General features: G+C 39.9%; 1 protein-coding gene across 5 annotated transcripts in view; it reads right to left on the minus strand.

Moving 5' to 3' along the window:
- FHIP1A (FHF complex subunit HOOK interacting protein 1A) overlaps positions 1-18,587 on the minus strand; it is a 90,837-nt gene extending 72,250 nt beyond the window's left edge. Inside the window, exons 1-2 of one of the 5 annotated variants that reach the window (XM_054066133.1) lie at positions 17,818-18,587; positions 9,419-9,527 (exon numbers count right to left, since the gene is read on the minus strand). The gene's annotated coding sequence lies outside the window, so the exon portion shown is untranslated. Of the gene's footprint in view, positions 1-9,418; positions 9,528-17,237; positions 17,471-17,502; positions 17,776-17,817 lie in introns of those variants that run through there. The other 4 variants (XM_054066135.1, XM_054066131.1, XM_054066132.1 and 1 more) reach the window with 4 other exon arrangements.
- Between the last annotated feature and the right edge of the window lie 978 nt (positions 18,588-19,565).

Consider the following 19,565-nt stretch of genomic DNA (forward strand, 5'->3'; position numbering starts at 1 on the left):
TTCCCTTTGCTGTGCTCAGTTCTTCAGGGTAAAATAAGCACTTACCTAATTAGATTCAAGACACAAGCAATGAGAAGTCAAGATGGTTGGACAAAACATACTTTATGACATACCCTGAAACTTTGCAACAAGGAGCCCACACGATGTAATAGATATGCAAATTTTCTCCTTGTTTCTCTTGAGCTGAGAGTCAAGTGTCTTATGCATCACTCAAGCAATGAATATACCTCTACACTTCTCCAAACTGCCAGTCAGATGTGTCCTTCATAGACCTCTCCCTCAGCATCACAGTGAGAGCAAATTCATACGCCAGTATATAGTGATAAAGTATTAGAAATAAGAACAATTTAAATTATTTATAGATTATCATTGTCTCCTGAAGAAGGCCATGCCAAGTAGCCTGCAACTGGCCCAAGGAATCCTATGGAAGAGTAACATCTGAATCATGTCATAGTCCTTTTCTATCAATATTAAGATTTTGTGAAGCTCAAGGAAGTTTAAAAATTACCTACATCAGTAGAATAGGATCTTCTACTATAAAATTAATTTCAGATAACTGATAATAACCAAGTTTCTGCTCCTAAGAAACTCACTTCTTAATGAAGAAGACACTTTCCTCCTCCCAAGTCTTCACAATTTTTCTACTTTTTTTTTTTTGAAAATTAGAAAAAACTCAAAATCCTACAAAACTTACACCAGCAAAAAAAAAAAAAGAAAAAAGACAAACTAAAAACACACAGAGGAAGCATATGGCTGAAAGAAAGCATGATCCTAAGATCCTGCATACGAACTAAATAACAAAAGGTCTTTTATCCATTTTGTGTCTTTTTTTCATTTAGAAATTCCAACCTGACTCTACGAAAGTTTTCCTTAGAAATGCTTAATTCAAAACAAAAATGTGGGAACATATTTATTTCAACTGCATTAATATTTTCTGATAAAAAAATGTTCTTGCCTCTAGTCCCAACTGGCATTAAAGCCTTAATCACAAATAAACTAGATACCCAAGCTCTTACATTAGGAAATCAGAATTCTTTTCATGACTACTGTTGGATAAACCGAGGGGAACTCAAAAACCAGTATAACTGATGACTTGAACTAATCTGGAGTAGGAACTAGTGGAAACTAGAGAAAGACTTCACGTGACTATGTTAGTTCATGTCACTTTCCACTACTGGTGACTGCATTGCCTTTCCCTTAGCATAGCTACATTTTAAGTCAAGGACCTAAGAAACAACTGGAAGCAGTACGCTGCTATAAACAAAGTCACAGAATAAGACTGAACTACAGTTTGAACTAACAGTTGTGGTTCTTTTGCTTTCTATCAGAAGAAAGAAACAGACTTGCCTTTATTGCATAAAAAGTAATGTAATTAAATTCTAATGCTACAAACCACCTAGAGAACAATTCTTACCTACAGCAGCTGATTAGTCACTTTGGCAATCAAAGCTGCTTCCATAAAGCCACAGAACCACAGATCAGCTGTAACTCAGTAAGTGTAAAACCTATACTTCACTTTTTGATAGTGTCCTCTGTCTTGGACGCACATAGTTCTGGACAAACACCCTGCTAACTGAGCTTCTGGACAAAGTCTGACATTCAGAAACATTTTACTCATCTGCATGTAACAAAACAGGTTTACAACACTGTCAGAGCTGCCAATTAATTCCTTCAGAGTGAAAACAATAACATATTAAATACTAAACTTGTCAAGCATCAGTGTATTCACAGCCCCTCAGGTTCCGAAAGATAAATTGATAAGGTACTTTGGGAACTCATACAATATATTATGGAGGAAACAGATGCCTCCCTAACCATTACAGAACAGCACAGGCTGGTATGAAATGAAGAATATCCTCGTGTTCAACTTGACAAAACAGAAGTCTCCCCTTCACAGGTCAGCATCAAGAACTGCAACAAACTGCAAGAGATGGAAGAGTGAACATGTAACTCTAAAGAGGAGGATAAGTCCAGACACACACTATATGAAAGGCTGGTAAAAGATGTTAATGTTCATAAAGAAAGTGTTTGGAGTTTTAAAATAAACAAGCACGAGTTTACTAGATAGTTACTATTTAGTTAATATCTACCAGCTATTCCTAATTTTTCCAATCTGTTTCAAAGAAAACCTAGGTACAAAAAAAACCCCAGCAGGTAGTGGTTATTGTAAATATAATTTCATATTTGTTCCCCTCTCTAATGTTATTTGACTGGTATGAATAGCCTACCTGAGGTAAGCAACACAACTCTGGAAAGCAAACATATTGACAAATTTCAAGCTTGTCTGTACTAATCCCAGTTGCATTTTACACCTACACATCAGGCTGCCTCCTACTAGCTACTTCTCTCGTGCACACAACTTCCTTATATCAGCCTTGCAATTAACATCCACATCTCCTCAAATGATGCCAACTGCTCTATGAAACATTCAAGCTATGAAGACCACACCCACCTTCATGCTCTTTCACCAGCCCGTTTTGCAATCTGAGAGTCAGCTTTTCTTGGGAAGGCAACTCATAAGTGCTCAGCCCTTTTCACCTTGTAAACCAGCTAATCGAATTTAAAAAGGCACATGCACAATGTTGCATCAAGAACTAAATGATACTCATACTTGTAGACCAGGTCAGGGAGGAGATGTATCTGAATCTTCATCTGTCAGCCAACTAGTTTCACTGCAGAGTCAGATGAAGTAAGATGATCCAATGACAAACCAAAGACTAGGAGCCTCTACACCTTATTCAGTTTTTGTTGTAAAAGGATTTCTAAGGTTTCTGTGCTCAATTTTTAAGCACATATAGAGAAGAAGACAAGTCTTTCCTCCATCAACTCTTTCTTTATCTCACAGTCTACCTGTTCGAGTCAGAGGAAAATAAGAAAATGTACATTCTTCGCATGACAGGCTTTTCAACTATTTCATATTCCATGGTCCAAACGACATGGAGATATCCTTGAAACAAAAAAAAAAAAAAAAAAGAGGAGGAGTCTCTCCAACTAAATAAAATCCTGGTGCACAGCCTTGGTTTCTCATCAGCGTGCACTGGTAATCTATCACCAACTTATAGGGTCACATACTATTGTTTTCCAAAAGTTACAGGGCACTAAGAGACAGCTTAAGCGCATTTTATAATTGCCATATATTCATTTCAAAGGTAAGCAGTTAGCAATATTAGGCAACTGTCATCCTCTATGAAGTATACTATATAGCTGCAAGCAAGAAGGGGAACTGAAACCACCACACATTGGCAGGATGCTCCAAAGCTCACTTTATCTAAATGCAGCTCAATGCTACCAGATAGAGCCTCTCTTTGATGTTTTAAAAAGACTGAAGTCTCAAGCCCCGCTTTTCAGAGGACAGGTTTTTGCCGTACGGATGCTTATCGTGACACCAAGCATCCCAAGCAGAGAGCTCACGGTTCAGCAAACAGGCTTCTATTACAAATCATATATTACACACACATATACACACGCTTACTTTACCTGCACTTAAAACATGTTAACAGGTCAGCAAGGAAAAATTTGTTCTTGCAGCTGTTCCATTTGGTGGACAACCTAGATCTAAAGTTTCTTCAGCTGACACCTCTCAGCAGCATCCAGTTTCCCACTACAGAAAAGGAAAGGCAGAGAAAGTAGAAAAGGAAAAAAATATGATTCTCTATCACTATAAAGTAACTGCCCAACACTTGAATGAAATTTGGCAGCTTAACTACAGAGCAGGGGTAGACACAACACCTAACCATCTTAAAGAGCACAAGATGATAGAATCTCAAGCATACAAGAGGCATGAGACGGGTCAGCACAGACAAGATCAGAACTTTCAGGCCTTTCACCATCAGCTTGGTGAGAAGCCCTTGAAAACACAAAGATCACCACCAGCTATGAGCCTACACTACTGTCCAAGCAATCCAGTTTTCCCTTCCTTGCTGCCTGCTGTTCACTGCTGCAACCCAAGAATGTATGCACCCATGCTGCACCTCAAAACCACTTTTGCATCACACACTGAATGTGTCTGGGACAATCATGAAACTGTTCTGGCTCAAGAGTAACCACTGTGGGGAAAGAAAAGAAATAATAAAACGCAAAACCAGAGAAAGGTGGTGTGACACTGAATGCTAAAGCTGGCTATGCTGCAAAAAAGCTGATTATAAAACCCACTTTTCAGACAGGAAATGCATCATAACAACATCTTGTTAAACGAGCTAAACACATGCAAAGTCGAGGGAGAAGGAGAAATCCACACCTTTCTGTCAACACTGGAGTCATTTATATTAAATGTATATTTGACATGTAACAAGGCCGCACACATACAAAAAAAAAAATGTGAGTATGAAAAGGGTGTCTATTCATTACACAATGCTTAGCATTCAAAATTGATTTTACAGACATCCTGCTAACCTGTCTGGCAGAAATTCCTCCAGACTACACAAATTAATTCAAAGTAAGGAGGCTGCCAGTTTTTCTCTCTTATAACCAAGGAGGCAAAATTCTGAAATAGTTTTCAGCATGCTGAAAGGAATCATGCAGAAGTATAAGGGTTTATATATACATGAGGGGAGAAAACAATTACTTTGCATAAACATAATTTTTGGCCAGGAACTCAGAGTTTAAACTAGATTCTTAAGCAGCTTTCCAATCAAAGCAGCATGAACAAAACCACACAAAAATTAAGAGCTTACGGGAAGACACTACTAGCTTACAGATCACACATAAAACACTGCTTCATTTCAGGCTAGTCTGGGTGATCCAAGAGAACCCTTGCCATTACATACTGCTGAATTTTAGGAATGATTGTACTAGGTTCTTCCACACCCACCTTCATGCTCTTGTAACCTGAAATCTCACAACAGCCTTTTAGCACAATTTTCCCCCTCTAATAAAAACAAATAGGTAATCCTAAAAACTAGCCAGTTTTCTCAAGTGAAATGATACCAGTGTGAATCTCACTATTCTCCAAATCATCTCCAATACGCTTCCAGTTAATGCAATCCTACTCCAGATTCTGCCTCTAAAGAACAGCAAAGAAAACATATACCTAGCAGACTAATACAGAAAATGTTATGAGCTGAGGGTTTTTTGTTGAAGCACCCTGTAACTAGTATGTCGGGGTTGGGTATTTTTCAATTCTACACTAGGAAAAAAAAGTTTGTTGGGTTTTTTCTTTGACCCCAATTCAGAAAGGTATCGCTTTGCATAGCTCACTAGAGATAAGAATCCATAAGAGACTCAAAACAACTGCTTTTATCTGCTGACATTCTGTATAGCCTGTTATTACTAGCTACCTTCCACAACTGGAGGATGTGTGTAGCATCACTGACATAGTAAAATCCTGTTCACAAAATGCTAGCTCAGTAAACCATGATATTTTTAATATATTTTCTTATTACTGAAATTAATTCTGAGTTTGGCCTCTAAAGGAAGGAGCTTTCTTCATAATTTAGAGTTAACACTAACTCCTGTCTTGTCTGCTTCATATTTCCATTATGTCTGGTCATAAAAAATAAGATTACAAGTTTGATTCGTTAAGTACAGTCTTTTTGTCTTTGTTTTGCTGTATCACTTATCTGTTTAAGTTTGTAAGCGGAGCTTATAATTGTGTTCCTGACCAAGCTGTACTTTAGTTTAGATAATCATAGAATCATAGAATCATAAAATCGTTAGGGTTGGAAGGGACCTTAAACATCATCTAGTTTCAACCCCCCTGCCATGGGCAGGGACATCCCACTATGGGTAGGGACATTCCACTAGATAATTATTTTCTCCCTTGGATTTATCTTCTTTAATCTGTAGCATAGCTTAAAAATTACTATCATACATGTAACAAAAAAAGCATAGTCTAAATTAAGTCCTCATGACTAAGGTTTAAAAGTTGATCAGCCTGGCTTATTTCTTTCCTTTGAAGTAGTCCATCACAGAGAACAGAAGGGGGGGGGGGGGGGGGGGGGAAGGAAACTAAGAGAAATAGCTCTTACCCATAGCAGAACCAAAGTCTAGCACAGAAAGTAACCCCAAGTCTTTCCAGAAATCATTATTCAGGCAGATGTGGGAAAGAAATACGCAAGAAACATCCATGGAGGGGCCTTAAATGATCAGAATTGAGGCACATTTGTTTTAACGATTCCAGTATGCTTCGACCTGAAGAATATTTTGTATCTAGAACCACAAGCCTGAAACTGAAAATTGGTACAGGAGACTGAAATCACAGTCAACGAAGGACAGATTCATATGATGAACAATCCCATTTCTGATCTGGCTAGTGCATGGCTTCCTCACACATGCTTAATAAAATACTACACATATTTAAGTGGTGCTGTATTATCCTAATACATTCAGTGTTTCAGCTTCAAAGCACTCAATGAATCTTTGTTACTACTACTAAGGTAGTAAAGAAAAGCACAAAGATCTGCTCTTCTGTAATCTACAAAAGAATTATTTCTCTTCAATATGCAGCTAATGTGCAGGTTTTAAAGTATTCAGAACATGGAGAGATTCTCTGAATCATACACATACATAAAAAAAATCTGGATCTGAAACCTTAACGTAAAGCTATGGTAACTTTCCAGGACTTAAGTGCCTTTAGCTTCCCAACTCATTTAAAAACAAACAAAACAAAACAAAAACCAACAACACACACCTTAGGTTAGAAGAGAAAAAGTCTCAGTCTAGTATATGAAATCACAATAACTTGATAAAGAAATTCTGATTTCCAAACACTGCTTCTTATTTTATTTTAAAAAACTGTAATTAAATTAAAGACGCACAGTTGTAATTAAACTGAGAGCTTCCTGTACTTGTGGCCCAGGAGAATCTCATTAATCAAAGTATTGGCAGTGTGTACACATTACTATCCCTCATTCACCTCCAGACAAAATTCAGTACTGCCAGCTAGAAAATAATACATCCTATCTCCAGAGAGCACTGACAGTTGAATCTCCTTCTAGGCACTGATAAACACCATTACCGCCAAGCACAGTCTTGCCTTATGTAACATATTTTTGGAAGAACAAGTATTTTGCTTTTGCAACAAATACACAGCTTTGCAAAAACAAACAAGCAATAACACACATTAGGTAAAAAATAACAAACATCTGCATTCTACATCCCCAGTGGGATGAGGGGGACAGTTAGAGAAAGACAGATAGAGAAAGAACACAAAAAGTTTCTGCCTTCTCATTTCTGAAAACTGAGACAAATGAAATGGTAGAGGAACTCTTCACAAAAAAATAGAACCAGATATAAACATTAAAAAAAAAAATATGAATATCAGAAAAAAACACATATATATATCAGCTTACATTGCTTGGATAGTCTGAAATTCTGTCCAAAAAAAAAAAACCAGTGTGATAAGGATATTAAAAAGTTTTAGAAGATAAAAATAGTCAGTTCACAGCAGTAACCTTCATGAGTTACAATAGTCTATTTTATATCTTACTATCATCAGCATCATGACAGAAGGCAGTTTTCAATGTTTCTTCAACCCACAGCAGAGCAATTCAACAACCTTTTAATAGGCAGGTTACCAGCACATCTTCAGAATGGCAAAAGCCTTTTCAAGGATTTTGCAAGCGAGTAGCGAAGCACTAGCCATCCTTTTTCAAACAATTAATTTTGAGCTCAGGATTATACTGCATTTTATTTGAGATGAAAGTTGTCCTTAGAGACTGTATTGCATCCCATGTATCATAACCTACACCACTGCCCAGGCTAGATATTATGAAAGATGCATAGCCTTGTGGTTTGGGAAATTTAAATTGCTTTCCTTATCTTTCCCCTTCATGTGAAAACCAAAAAAAATAGCCTCACAAACCATCATCCATAGATACATGAATCAACACAAACACTCCCAAAAGCAACACATTCAAAATCTCACAAAAACAGCAGATGGACTTTAAAATATTAAAAGGGAATTATGTTACGAATTAGCTCCGTTTCATACATGCATGATGGTAATTAAGAGAAAGAACAACTCATAGAAGCAACACAGCCTGGGAAACTTCTTTCTGTGAGTAAGAAAAAAATTCACCTAAACTGTTACTTTCACATAAAATCCTGCCTATTTGCTTTTGATTTAAAGATCAGTTGACACTGCAGGACTCCCTCAAATCTTTGTTTTGCTTCTGCTATTCACAGCTTTGCCCAATAACATCCAACTGAAATTAAAACCTTTGTTTAATGTCACTATTGTTATCTCTAGCATTCAGACAAGAAATCTCACACAGAGAGGAGCCATCTCTGTTTTGTGCTGTTACTGGACGATTAATTAAAAGAAAACAGTGCACCCAAACAAACATGGGCTACAAGGGCAGCACAATAGAGGGTTGTTTACAACATACAGTGGATTATATGAGAGTTCGCCAAATTGTCACTAACACAAGCTGATTAAGTCTGCATGGCAGACAGCAGACATTAGCATGGGTTTGGAAGCCATAAAACCACAGTGGCTTGGATGCAATGCCATCCAAATATGACTAAACTGGTTTTGAAGCTAATCTAGGCATCTTCACAGCACACCGCCAAGAACTCCCTGTTCTAGGATTTGCTCCTGCAGAGTCAGTGTGGGTACAGGCATGCCTGCCTTTTTTCATGTTGTTGTCTTATAACAGGGAGTTCTAGCTACGTTCCAAAAGCCACAGCAATGTGACATTCTACGTCTCACTTCTCTACCCCATGCAGATGAAAAATAATTAAAAAAAAAAAAAAAAACAAAACCCAAACAACATTTTAATATTGCCTGGATCCTTCCTCTCAATTGAGACATTAGAACAGAGGTAGGGAAAAAAGGAGTTCTCAGGACTGTGCTCTCCCTGGATTTTACAAGTCATGCTGTACCACAGTAACCATTTCCTAGTTACCCAGCCAAAGGATCAAAATTCCATCTTCAAAACTGGACACTACCTCAACACTGGCTAGAAAGGTTACTTCATTTAAGTTGCAGAATATACATCTGTTCTCACATATGTAATGCAGTCACAGTACCCCACAGTAAGAACACACCAGAAAGGTCCTAGAGGTTTACTGAAGCAAACCTGGGGGGAAGCATTTGGTCCTTCTGGCCTTCTCCTATTGCTCCCATCAGCCAGGAGGCAGTAATTACTCTAAAGAAGCCTCGCTCTGTTTGAAGTAAGAAGATAGGCTGTGGGGCTCATGCTTTTGCTATGCAAACCTCAGCCCCAAGCTGACAACCAGCCCTATTGAAAAATCCTTTTCTAAGGGCAGAATTCAAGCATTCTGTGATGGTATCTTGGTATGATATTCTCTAATTTTACAAATACATAACAATGTTGACTTCTGTAATTCTTGTTACCCACAATAATACCTAAACCTTCTTATATATATATAAAAAAATCTCAAACCACCCTACTCTAAAATAATCATGAGTCCATTCCTAGAGAACACAATGTTTTTCAAGCAGGTTAGCACTTACCCACAGTGAGTTCCTCCAGACATTCTTTAACAAGAGTGAAGTTTTGACATTTTCTATCATAAAGAGTCAAGCTATCAGAGACCAGCTGCTCCTCCTCTGATTGCAGGGCCTGTTAGCATTTTGGAGAAAGAAACTGCATTAGTCTAACATGGTTTAATCTTAAAAACACAGTCAAGCAACTGGGTCTACTCCCCACCCCCAACACCTGAGAAGACAGACACTATAATCACGCTTCTCAGTCTCACAGCATTACACGCATCTTCCACCAGTTAAGTAACTGCAGCAGCTCAGGGATTACATCAGCCAGCTCTTACCCTTTCAACAGTGTTTTTTTTTAACACTTCAAACTTAAACTTGTCTAAATGCTCTGTAACTTACTCTCCCTCACACCAGCTCAGGGTCTTGGCACTTCCTTGAACATCATGTTCACCTCCTAGTCCTGGTCTCTCTTATTAAAGAAGAGGTGAAAAAAGAAAAAAAGACCTGTCTGCTTTGCCTTATCTGTCCACAACTCCAGTTTTCAAAGAGCAGCAAACCACCCAGTCAGAGTTTCTTTTTACTAACATAACGTTTACAGCAATTTCTCAAACGTAAAATCTCCCCAAATTTCTGGCCCTCAGTCACTTTTACCAAATATTATTTTCCTTTTTATTCACACAGACTATTAGTAGAATTGCTTAGAATGGAGAAGTTTATTTATTCTGCCATCAACTGTTCTTTCAACTCCCTTATGCCACAGCCCCAAATAATCCTGTACTCGAATAAATAATATTTTTATCTATTTTAATGTATTTTGGAATGATAACGGCTTAGATCACATTATCTCCTGTCACTAAGCCCAATGCTGAATGCTCCTGAAATGTTGTTGTTGATTTGATGCCCGTTTACAATCTAAACCACTGCTTACTTTAAATGCTTGCCAAAACTCTGTATGAATGTTACCACTAGTAATGGAACATGTCTTGCTGCCAATGCAACTACATTTTATCCCCTACATTTTCTGCTACTTTAAAATCAAACAGTAACTTTCCGCCAATTGTCTCACTGCATGCGTTCCTGCGTGTAAAGATACATCTTCCTGTGTTCCATGTGTAAAGATACAATGCACAGCAAGTACTGAATTTAAGCTAGGCATAGTTTATCACTTCCTAGGCTAATACAACATCCATGAAATGGGAGACATTACTATCACTTCAGGATTTTAAATTGTCAGGAGGAAGACTCTGATAACATTTCATGCACCTGTAATTCATTTAACTTTTTTAAATGCATCAGTACATAAAGTAATCCAAATGCTGTTGAATTTCAGTGAAGTGAATGGGAAAAGTTCATGCAAATACAAACCATAAATTCTGCTAAAAATTGTCTTAGGCAAAAGAAATACTAATAACTCCAAAATTGTTCAGAGAGCTTCTATATACAACAAAAGACAAATAATTCAGTATTTTTAACTGAACTGCCTTGAATGTCAGCAGAACCAGGGTCGGTGTGCCCAGAACTTTTGTCTGCTCCCTCAGCTGCAGAAATTGATTTAACAAAGAGCATTATCACTTCCTTTGACCTTCCTCCCTACGTCCTCAATGTTGGGTAGTGGATGCAATTTACCACTTCAGATTAATCCATTTTACTAACAAGTAAGTTGCTAAAAACAACACCGCTAACTAAAGATATAACTTCTAAATAGCATGCATCATAAATGCAGTGTTTGCTAAATGGCTTTAGTGGTCTCTGAACATTCAGATTATTTTCTTTTCCAACAACGAAGGTTCTTGTGAAAAGAAAAAAGTTTTCCAAGACCAATGGCTCCACTGGCATCCAAGCAAAACAAACCTAGCTCTATCTAGCCTAAGGAAATTCTGCAAAATCATCTCAATATTATGGTGTGTTCTGCCGTATCAACACTAGCACGTCAGGAACCCCTAAGCACTGGGCTGTTGCTGGCAAACATCACCACTGTAAAAATCATGCCAACAAAATACTGCTGAAGGCAGATGTAACCACTGACATCCATAAAACTTCTGTGGTATCTGGCAGCCAGCTCACACTACTGTCTCCCAGAGTTGTTTACGTTGCTGGGACCAAAAACACTTAGAACAGAAATCACAGCGAGGGCAAATCGGTTTCTACCCTCCATGTTTATTTTCTGCCTTCTTTCCGTCCCACCACTTTTCAGAAAACGTATTTCCACTTTGCATGCTTCTTACCCTATGACAAAGTTTCAAGGAGCTGATAAAGAACTTTCGAGTTGTTTACCTGAAACCACTCCAAGCAGGCAAGCATAATTAATCTTAATGCAAGTCAGCAACTCAGAAAGGAAATTAACCTGTTACACCTACTGCTGACTGTGTTCTATGCTTCCCTGCAGTGAATGGCAAAATGGCCAACTATAAATAAACAAATAAATAAAAAACCAGGACCACCTCAAAGTACCAGATAACCTGAATCCACTATATCTCTGAAACTCAGAATTACAAGTACCAGTACGACTAATATTCCCAATACATGCCACAGGCATTGGAAGGACATTTGGGTGATTCAATAACAACCTCAGAGTGAAACAAGGAGCAACGCACCTTTTTTTGAAGGCATTAATGGTTCACAGAAAAGTCTTAGGCTGCCTAGCACCTGTCACAGCTGTACTTTGGTCAGGCACAAAAGAGAGAGAACCCATCATAACTCTAAGTCACACATGGAGAGGAACAATGCCCTCATTATGGAAACAAATCCATACGCCACTGTAGTTGGGAGCGTGCACTTCTTGAGAAGTCCAGTGCTTAAAATAAAGGGTGTTCCTCCCAAGGGGAGATAAGCTTTTGTCTTCTGGAGGTTTTCTTACAGGAATACTGAATTTATGACACTGCATTGAAACACATTTATGGCTTTGGCAAAGTGTAGAAGTGTTAAACCTGCAAGAAGGAAACAGCACAGCTATGTTTCATAAAGAACACGGGTCCAGTGTAGCAAGTTCCAAGCCACAGATGTTTCAACTTGTAATTATAAAAGCAGCACCTCCCTGCTGAGGCTCCCTTCTTCCTTATATGTTCAAGATACATACGCTTATAGAAACATTGCTGTTAATATAATGCCAGTAGAGTGGTGAACCAGCAAGCCAAATTGCCTCTCCCTCTCAGGCATGTTGCGTTAGGGCAGGAGCCTGCCACGTCAAAATGAGTTAACACAATTTAATAAAAACTCAAGCTACTTTTTGGACCTGGCTACAGAACAGCAGTTTTTCATTTGTTGCTCTTTGACCTGCGTGTCAAGAAATAAATACGTGAAAAATGTTCAGTTATTACAAACACATTAACTGTTAATTGTTCATAAAACTAACTCAAAAATACAAAATTCTCTTCCTTACTGCTCAGGGGTACCTGAGGTTTTACAAAAGACTTTGTGAACCCGAGTGGGATCAATTCTTCAGCAGTGCAACTCTTCAACCATCAGCACCACAGTGCAGTAAAAACAGCAAACTGTTAAATTTAAGTTACAATTCAGAAGTTTACTGGCATATAGGTCTTGTCAATAGGTTAAAGGCTTTAATTTTAATTTTAATTCTTTTTTACATACATCTTCTGGCTTTGAGCTCTTTCACTAGCATCACTTTATCAGTTCCCGAGGCAAACTACTACAAGAGTAGTCACTATATTAGGTCTATTTATATAAAATTTTTCACAGAAATAAATCCTACCCTCCCCCAAATTACAATACAGGCAACTTGTAAAAAATGAACTACAATTAGAAGAATAAAGGGCACAAGTGTCTTTCAGCAAGGTTTTTATGCAAAGAACCTGACACGTTTTTATTATCACACAGCTTTTTTGACTTTTTTTTTTAAAAAACCAAACTGGACAAGTTCTGCTAAGGCATGCAACTGTTTAAACAAACAAAACTGTGTCTGTTACTCTGTTTCAAAACTATGGTAGAGGTGCAAGGGGGGAAGATGACATTTGACTGTGCTTCTAATGTTAAATGGCAAAAATTACATAGTTAGAATTTGCCTAACACTTTTACCACTAATCTAGCTATGCATTTCCCCACACAGAAGCAGATAACGTGTCCTCTACAATGTTAATTATGATTAGACCAGAATTAATTGTCATGGCCTACCATCACTGTGCAGGTAGACAATTCATTGTTACTTCCCAATTGGACCTTTCTCTTTCCAATATCAGAGACAACGCAAGTTGAAGCTCCAGCTAAATCTTCTACAAACTCAGTCAGAATCTCTTTCTTGCTTTTCAGGTGGAATTTTGTTTTGGAGGAATAAGCTATGCATATTTAGAGAAACAAGGTTTCAGGCCTCCCATATGCACATAGCTCTATTTGTGTCATGCTTCCAAAATTTCCTCTGTTAATTAAAGGCAATCCCACTAGACATCAGAGGTAACACATGATTAGATTGTGTCTTCACATGCCTTGAGCCTCTACCACCACTGTCCCCAGCTCTTACCTTGCCTGCTCTGCTTTTATTCCACACGAAACTGCCTCACCCGAATATGCCTGTTAGGATCACCTTTGACAAGAACTTTTTGGCCGTACAGTTTAAAATGGAAAGAATTCTTACCATACCATCAGCAATTTATTTACTAAAAGATATCTACATACAATAATAGAAAGTCTTATGATTAATGCCAAAGACAGAAAGTAAGGAAAGATGTGTTCCCAAAAGCTCCTCGGTCTTTGTAAGACTAACTTTAGCTGTGAATGCTTTGCTACCATCCTGGCACCTCCAAACTAAAGTTGACACTTTAAAATGTACCCGTGTATGTATACATATGATTCAGCAGTAATTAAGCCAGAACCACTTATTGCTGTACTCATTCACAAGGGCATTCAAAACCATTCTTTCCTATGAGCCCAGACAGTCTTCAGACTTGAGCCAGGTCTAAGTGACCTGCTCCCCATGACACAGTGAAGTCCTAGCTCTGCTTTCCAAATGGATTAAGCCAATTAGGAAAAGCCACCATTCATTGGAGGCTATTTGTGTGAGTTTTTAAAGGTACAGCAATTCTTAAAGAACAGCCGTACCGGCAGCTACTTACAGGCCTTTATTTGGCCACTCTGGGCTACCACCCCAGCTTTCGACCAGTGCAGGCCTTTGCAGCCTCTTCTGGAAGCACCCCGAGGTTGCTTGTCTTGACACAACGCCATCAGAGCATTAAGAGTGCATCCATAACATACCTAAAGTATAGGCATCCATTGTTGTGTAATACATTACCTGAAACACACCCTAAAGCAGGACATAAAAAGCACTATTTTGCCAACAGCCTTCCTTGATGCCACCTTTCCTATGGGCTTCCTCCAGTGGGAATAAAGTATATGATTTTTTCTTGGGCTGTAGGTCAGTCTTATACTAAATAGCTATCTGACGAGGCTGAGAAGAGACAAGTCAGCTAACAATGCCAAGTCAGCATGTTTGAATAGAAAAGTCTTAGAGTTTACAGTGGCTGTTAACCAAAACATAGTTATAAAACTATTACAAAAAAGGATGACCGGAACAAGAGGTCACAAAAGCCCTGTTCTCAGCAACACCTAAACACAGAAACACCACAAACATACCAACCGCTCCAGACATGCCATAAGCACAAAGAGAGAGAGCAAGAAACATCTCTTTCAACCGTTTCATAGAAACTACTAAACACAATAAGATTATACCAGGATGTGGAGACATGCATTTCTTAAAACTTGAGTACGCAGCTCAAACATTAAAGAACTAAACTAGATTTTCATAAGATTTTTACAAAATTTAAAAGCCCTTACAATGAAACCTGCTGCAAGCATCAAAAAGCATTTGTATACTAATAAATAAAGATACACAAGGATGGAAGAGCAGCATTTGTAAATAAGTTCTTTTTGAAAAAAGCCTTAAAACTTGATGTACATTAAAGTCAGCTTCAATACACAGTTTAACAGAGAAACTGATGCTTCAGATACTACGAAAGAGTCTGTAAATCTGAAGACTTAAGCTTAACGGTCAATGTACTAGTATAATCTTTTGAAAAGAAAATACATCTATAGCTTTCTAAAGCTCAGTTACACGCCGGGATCAAATAAAACAACGTCAGCAACAGTTTCTCCAATTTTAGTCCTCTTAGTTTCAGTTTCTATGAAGTATTGTATCCCATGTAGAGGGGAAAAAGAAACCGAAGCCAAAATAAGCATCACTGAGGATAATCCCATTGTTACCATCACCACCATATAGTTTAGACAATGTAGATACAGGTTTGGGGTTTTTTTACAGAAAAAAAAAAAAGAAAGAAAGAAAAACATATAAATGAAGCTATGTTTCTTATGTGGGCTTTGGCAACACATTTTTCATCATTTTAATAGAATTCACTTATTTTTCAAGGCATAGATCATCAATCACCATGGTTCAATAACTAGATCGAATTAGGTGTTAGCAGAAGTCAATTGAAAGCATTTGTCTTGATTAAGATGGAAAACAGAAAAAGGCATCTGGACGTTCCATCAGCTCCACAACTGACATCCTCACACCAATATCTGACTGGTATAGTCTTGCCCTTTGCAATTATTTGTACTTCACAAAGCAGATTGTCTTTTCCTTCTCCCTTTTACCTTTCATGGCCATTAAAGCAAAGCCAGAGAGGAAGAAACACATCACAGCGTTAGGTCCTTATTCTTTGATTAGCTTCAGATCAGGTAGACTTTTTATACAAAGCCCAGAGAAAGAAAGGCAACATGAATAACGTGAAAACCCTAATCCAGGTACTGTAAACCCTTCCAATTGCCATTTTTTCAAAAAATATTTACTTCTAGAAATGATGGCCAGCACAGGCCAGAAACACAGGTGTGTACGCAGGACCTAACACTACTACCATATCGGTGTGTGAGAAATCTCTTTGAATGGACAGTTCATCACTCTCTCTTCCCTCTGAAAATGCAAACAAGATAAAAGCATCACGCTTTACCACTAACAAGATGAGGCCCTGAATCCTTCTTACGGCTATGAGTAGAAATAAAAACACGGATGTACTGATGAAAAATGCAACTCTTCCATGGCACCAGTTTCACGCTGATCAACAAAAAACATCTAGGCAGAAAGAGAGAGGGCACTGGCAGATTCCGAAGTCTTGAAAAAGGAAGTTCAACCAGAGACAATACAGCAGCATATAACATAACGCACTCATTTTTAGGCATTTTTTTCCCTTATTATCATCATATGAGTTGTGTCAATAAGAATCAGAAAACCAGTCACACATCCCAGGAGGGAGGAAGAAATCAGAATGAAAAAAAAAGAAATTTCAAATTCTACCAAAAGTGCCTTAGCGTTTCCCAGTTACAATAAACCATCCGTCCCAACGTGGCAAACTGTCCTGTGCTGGCAGGCTGGCCCTGTGCTTGACCGGACTGACAGACAGTGTGTCTCTGCCCGCACCTACAGGTTTGTCCACACAGAGAAACTCACTGAGTTATGACTGATAACCTGAATACGTCTGCATGACCCTGCCAGCAATTCCGAGTCGCCTAAAAGAGGAAAGAGAGCAACACAGCAATCACTTCATCAGGACACACTGCCTTCTCCAGTTACCAGGAGACCTCTACTGCCCTTTGGCATCCCAAGAAAATATCGAAATAGCCTTCAGTGATTTGGTGAGTGATGCAACGAGTGTCCTGAAGGAAGAACACCCGATGCTTCTCGCCTGTTAAAAGAGAAGCCCGAATCCAAGCTGACAGCCCGTGCGCTGGGGTCAGGCAGCTGAAAGCCATCCGCAGGAACACCTGGCGCTTCGTAAAGCGTCCGATTTGCGAGGAAAAAAAAGCTTTATTTGAAATCGAAGCGCGCACCCCACGCTCTCACCTCGGCGCTCCTCTCCGCGAAGTTTGCGAGCGGCGCTGCCCACGTCGCCCTACAAACCAGCAGCGGAAAAGCCGAGCCGAAAAAGATAAAGGGGATTAGGCCGGCATTACTTGCCGTGACCTATATACTGCCCTCGGCCCCGGGACAGCTGCGGGAAGCGCCGACAAAGCGAAGCCGCGCGACCCCCGGGGCCGGAGGCGCACGGATGCTCCGCCACCCCCATCCCAGCTCCCGGCTGCCAGCCCAGGAAAGCCCCAGCCCCTACCTGGCACGGGGAGCGGCGGAAAGTTTTTCCTCGGGGAGGAGCGAAGCGGTCTCCACTCGTTTTCTGCCGAAACAACCGGCTCCGGGAAGGAAAAAAAAAAAGGGAAGGGGAGGAGGCGGCCGGGTAGGTAGGAGACGGGGCAGCCGGCGCTGATCCCTTCGGAGGGAGGGAGGGATTCCCACCCAAACACGCCCCTACCGAGCGCCCCGGAGGCTCCGTCCCCTTAGGGCGGGCAGCCCCGGCTCCGCACCGGGAGCTGAGTCAGAGGGGCGGGGAGGGAACGCCCGCGGGGAAGGGGCACAGAGAGAGACTCACCTGCCCGCCCCTCGCGGGACCCCCGGAGCGACGCTGGCGCAGCCCCTTGTGAATAGCTGAGAAGGCTTCCTCCTACACAGAAGAAAAAACAAACCACCGAGCCCGCCTTACTTGCAAATTAGAGATTGCCCCTGGAGCCCTCGAAAGAAGGAAGGATGTGGAGATGCTGGAGCGAGTCCTAGAGGAGGGTCAGGAAGGTGATGGGAGGGCTGGAGCATCTCTGCTACAAGTACAGGCTGAGAGAGTTGGGGTTGTACCTGGAGAAGTTCAGTTGGGTGTTCAGCTCCAGGGAAACCTTAGAGAAGCTTTCCAGTGCTTAAAGGGGGCCTACAGGAAAGATAAAGAGGGCTCTTTATCAGGGAGTGCAGGGATAGGATGAGGGGGAACAGTTTTAAGAGGGGATTTTTAGGTAAGATATTAGCAAGAAATGTTTTACTGTGGGGGTGGTGAGGCACTGGCACAGGTTGTCCAGAGTAGCTGTGGATGCCCCATCCCTGGAGGAGTTGAAGGCCAGGTTGGATGGGGCCTTGGGCAGCCTGGTCTGGTGGGAGGTGTCCCTGCCGATGGCGGGGGGTTGGAACTAGATGTTCTTTAAGGTCCCTTCCAAATCAAACCATTCTGTGATTCTAATAACTAAGAAAGCTTCCTGCTGTCCATTTCTCCTAGGTGGAAAACCTGCAAACCAGAAGTAACCTTTTATACCTAGCCCATATTACCTACCATTTAGAATTAGACATACTTCCCTAACAAGAGAAACTGCGTAGCTTCTATTTTTAAATACCTTGCTATAACTGCAATAGACCGCTGTGGTGAATAGTTAAGCGTGGTTTGCTGTGCTATTGTGTCATCTTTTATTTTAAATGGCTTCAAATAAATTAATTAGACTGTCAGGGTACTGATTGTGATTTTGCTAATGACTCAAAATAGGAATAGATGCTGGCCTATTAGGGTAACAGCTCATTTAAATAAATGTATAAAACAATTTATTGAGTATAATGGTGTTCTGTATGAGCTCAGGAAACATTCTTTCCCATTGCTCTGTGTAATTAAAGAATAATTTGCAAAGATCACTAACTAGATCCACACAAACTATCTCACAGCTAGGTATGCCAGAGTTAAGATTTCCCAACTCAGGCCAAAACCATCATCCAAAAATCCAGTCAGAAATAAAACAAATCGAACTTGCGTCAAGTTCCTCCAGTTAGACTGGAAGAATCGCTGCTTCCTGTAAAATATCTTGATGTATGTTGAAGCTAAATCTAAGCTTTTAAGAAAGGTTATGGAGGGGTCACACATGGGGAGATCTGCCATTTCCAGAGACGATGCTTCTTCTCATGCTGTCGTTTATTATTTTCAGAACTGCAAGATGAAATATTAGTTCCACATATTTCTTTATTGCAAATGCTGTGATAGAAGTACTCAGCAGAGCTGCTGATGTCATCCACCTCATAGTCTGAATCCAGCATCTGTTGCCTAGGTGTTTGGGTGTGCATGTCTCTGCTGGAGAACTGGTTTCCAGCATTAGATCTCTTATTTCTTACTATTCGTTCAGGTGTGCTGCTATAGAGCCCAGGTACGCAGCTAAATGGCATTCAGTCACTGCCTGGGATGGCAGAGAAGCAGCCAGCTTGGTAAAATTGCCTAGAGGACTTTCGCAGAAACTGAGTGGGTACCTCTGTTTAAATTGTTTGGTCTCAGAAGCATGGGAACCATCAGCCAGCACGCAGATGAAAGATGCCCTTTGTGTG

This window comes from Cuculus canorus, chromosome 4 (genome assembly GCF_017976375.1).
Source record: "Cuculus canorus isolate bCucCan1 chromosome 4, bCucCan1.pri, whole genome shotgun sequence".
Taxonomy (NCBI): domain Eukaryota; kingdom Metazoa; phylum Chordata; class Aves; order Cuculiformes; family Cuculidae; genus Cuculus; species Cuculus canorus.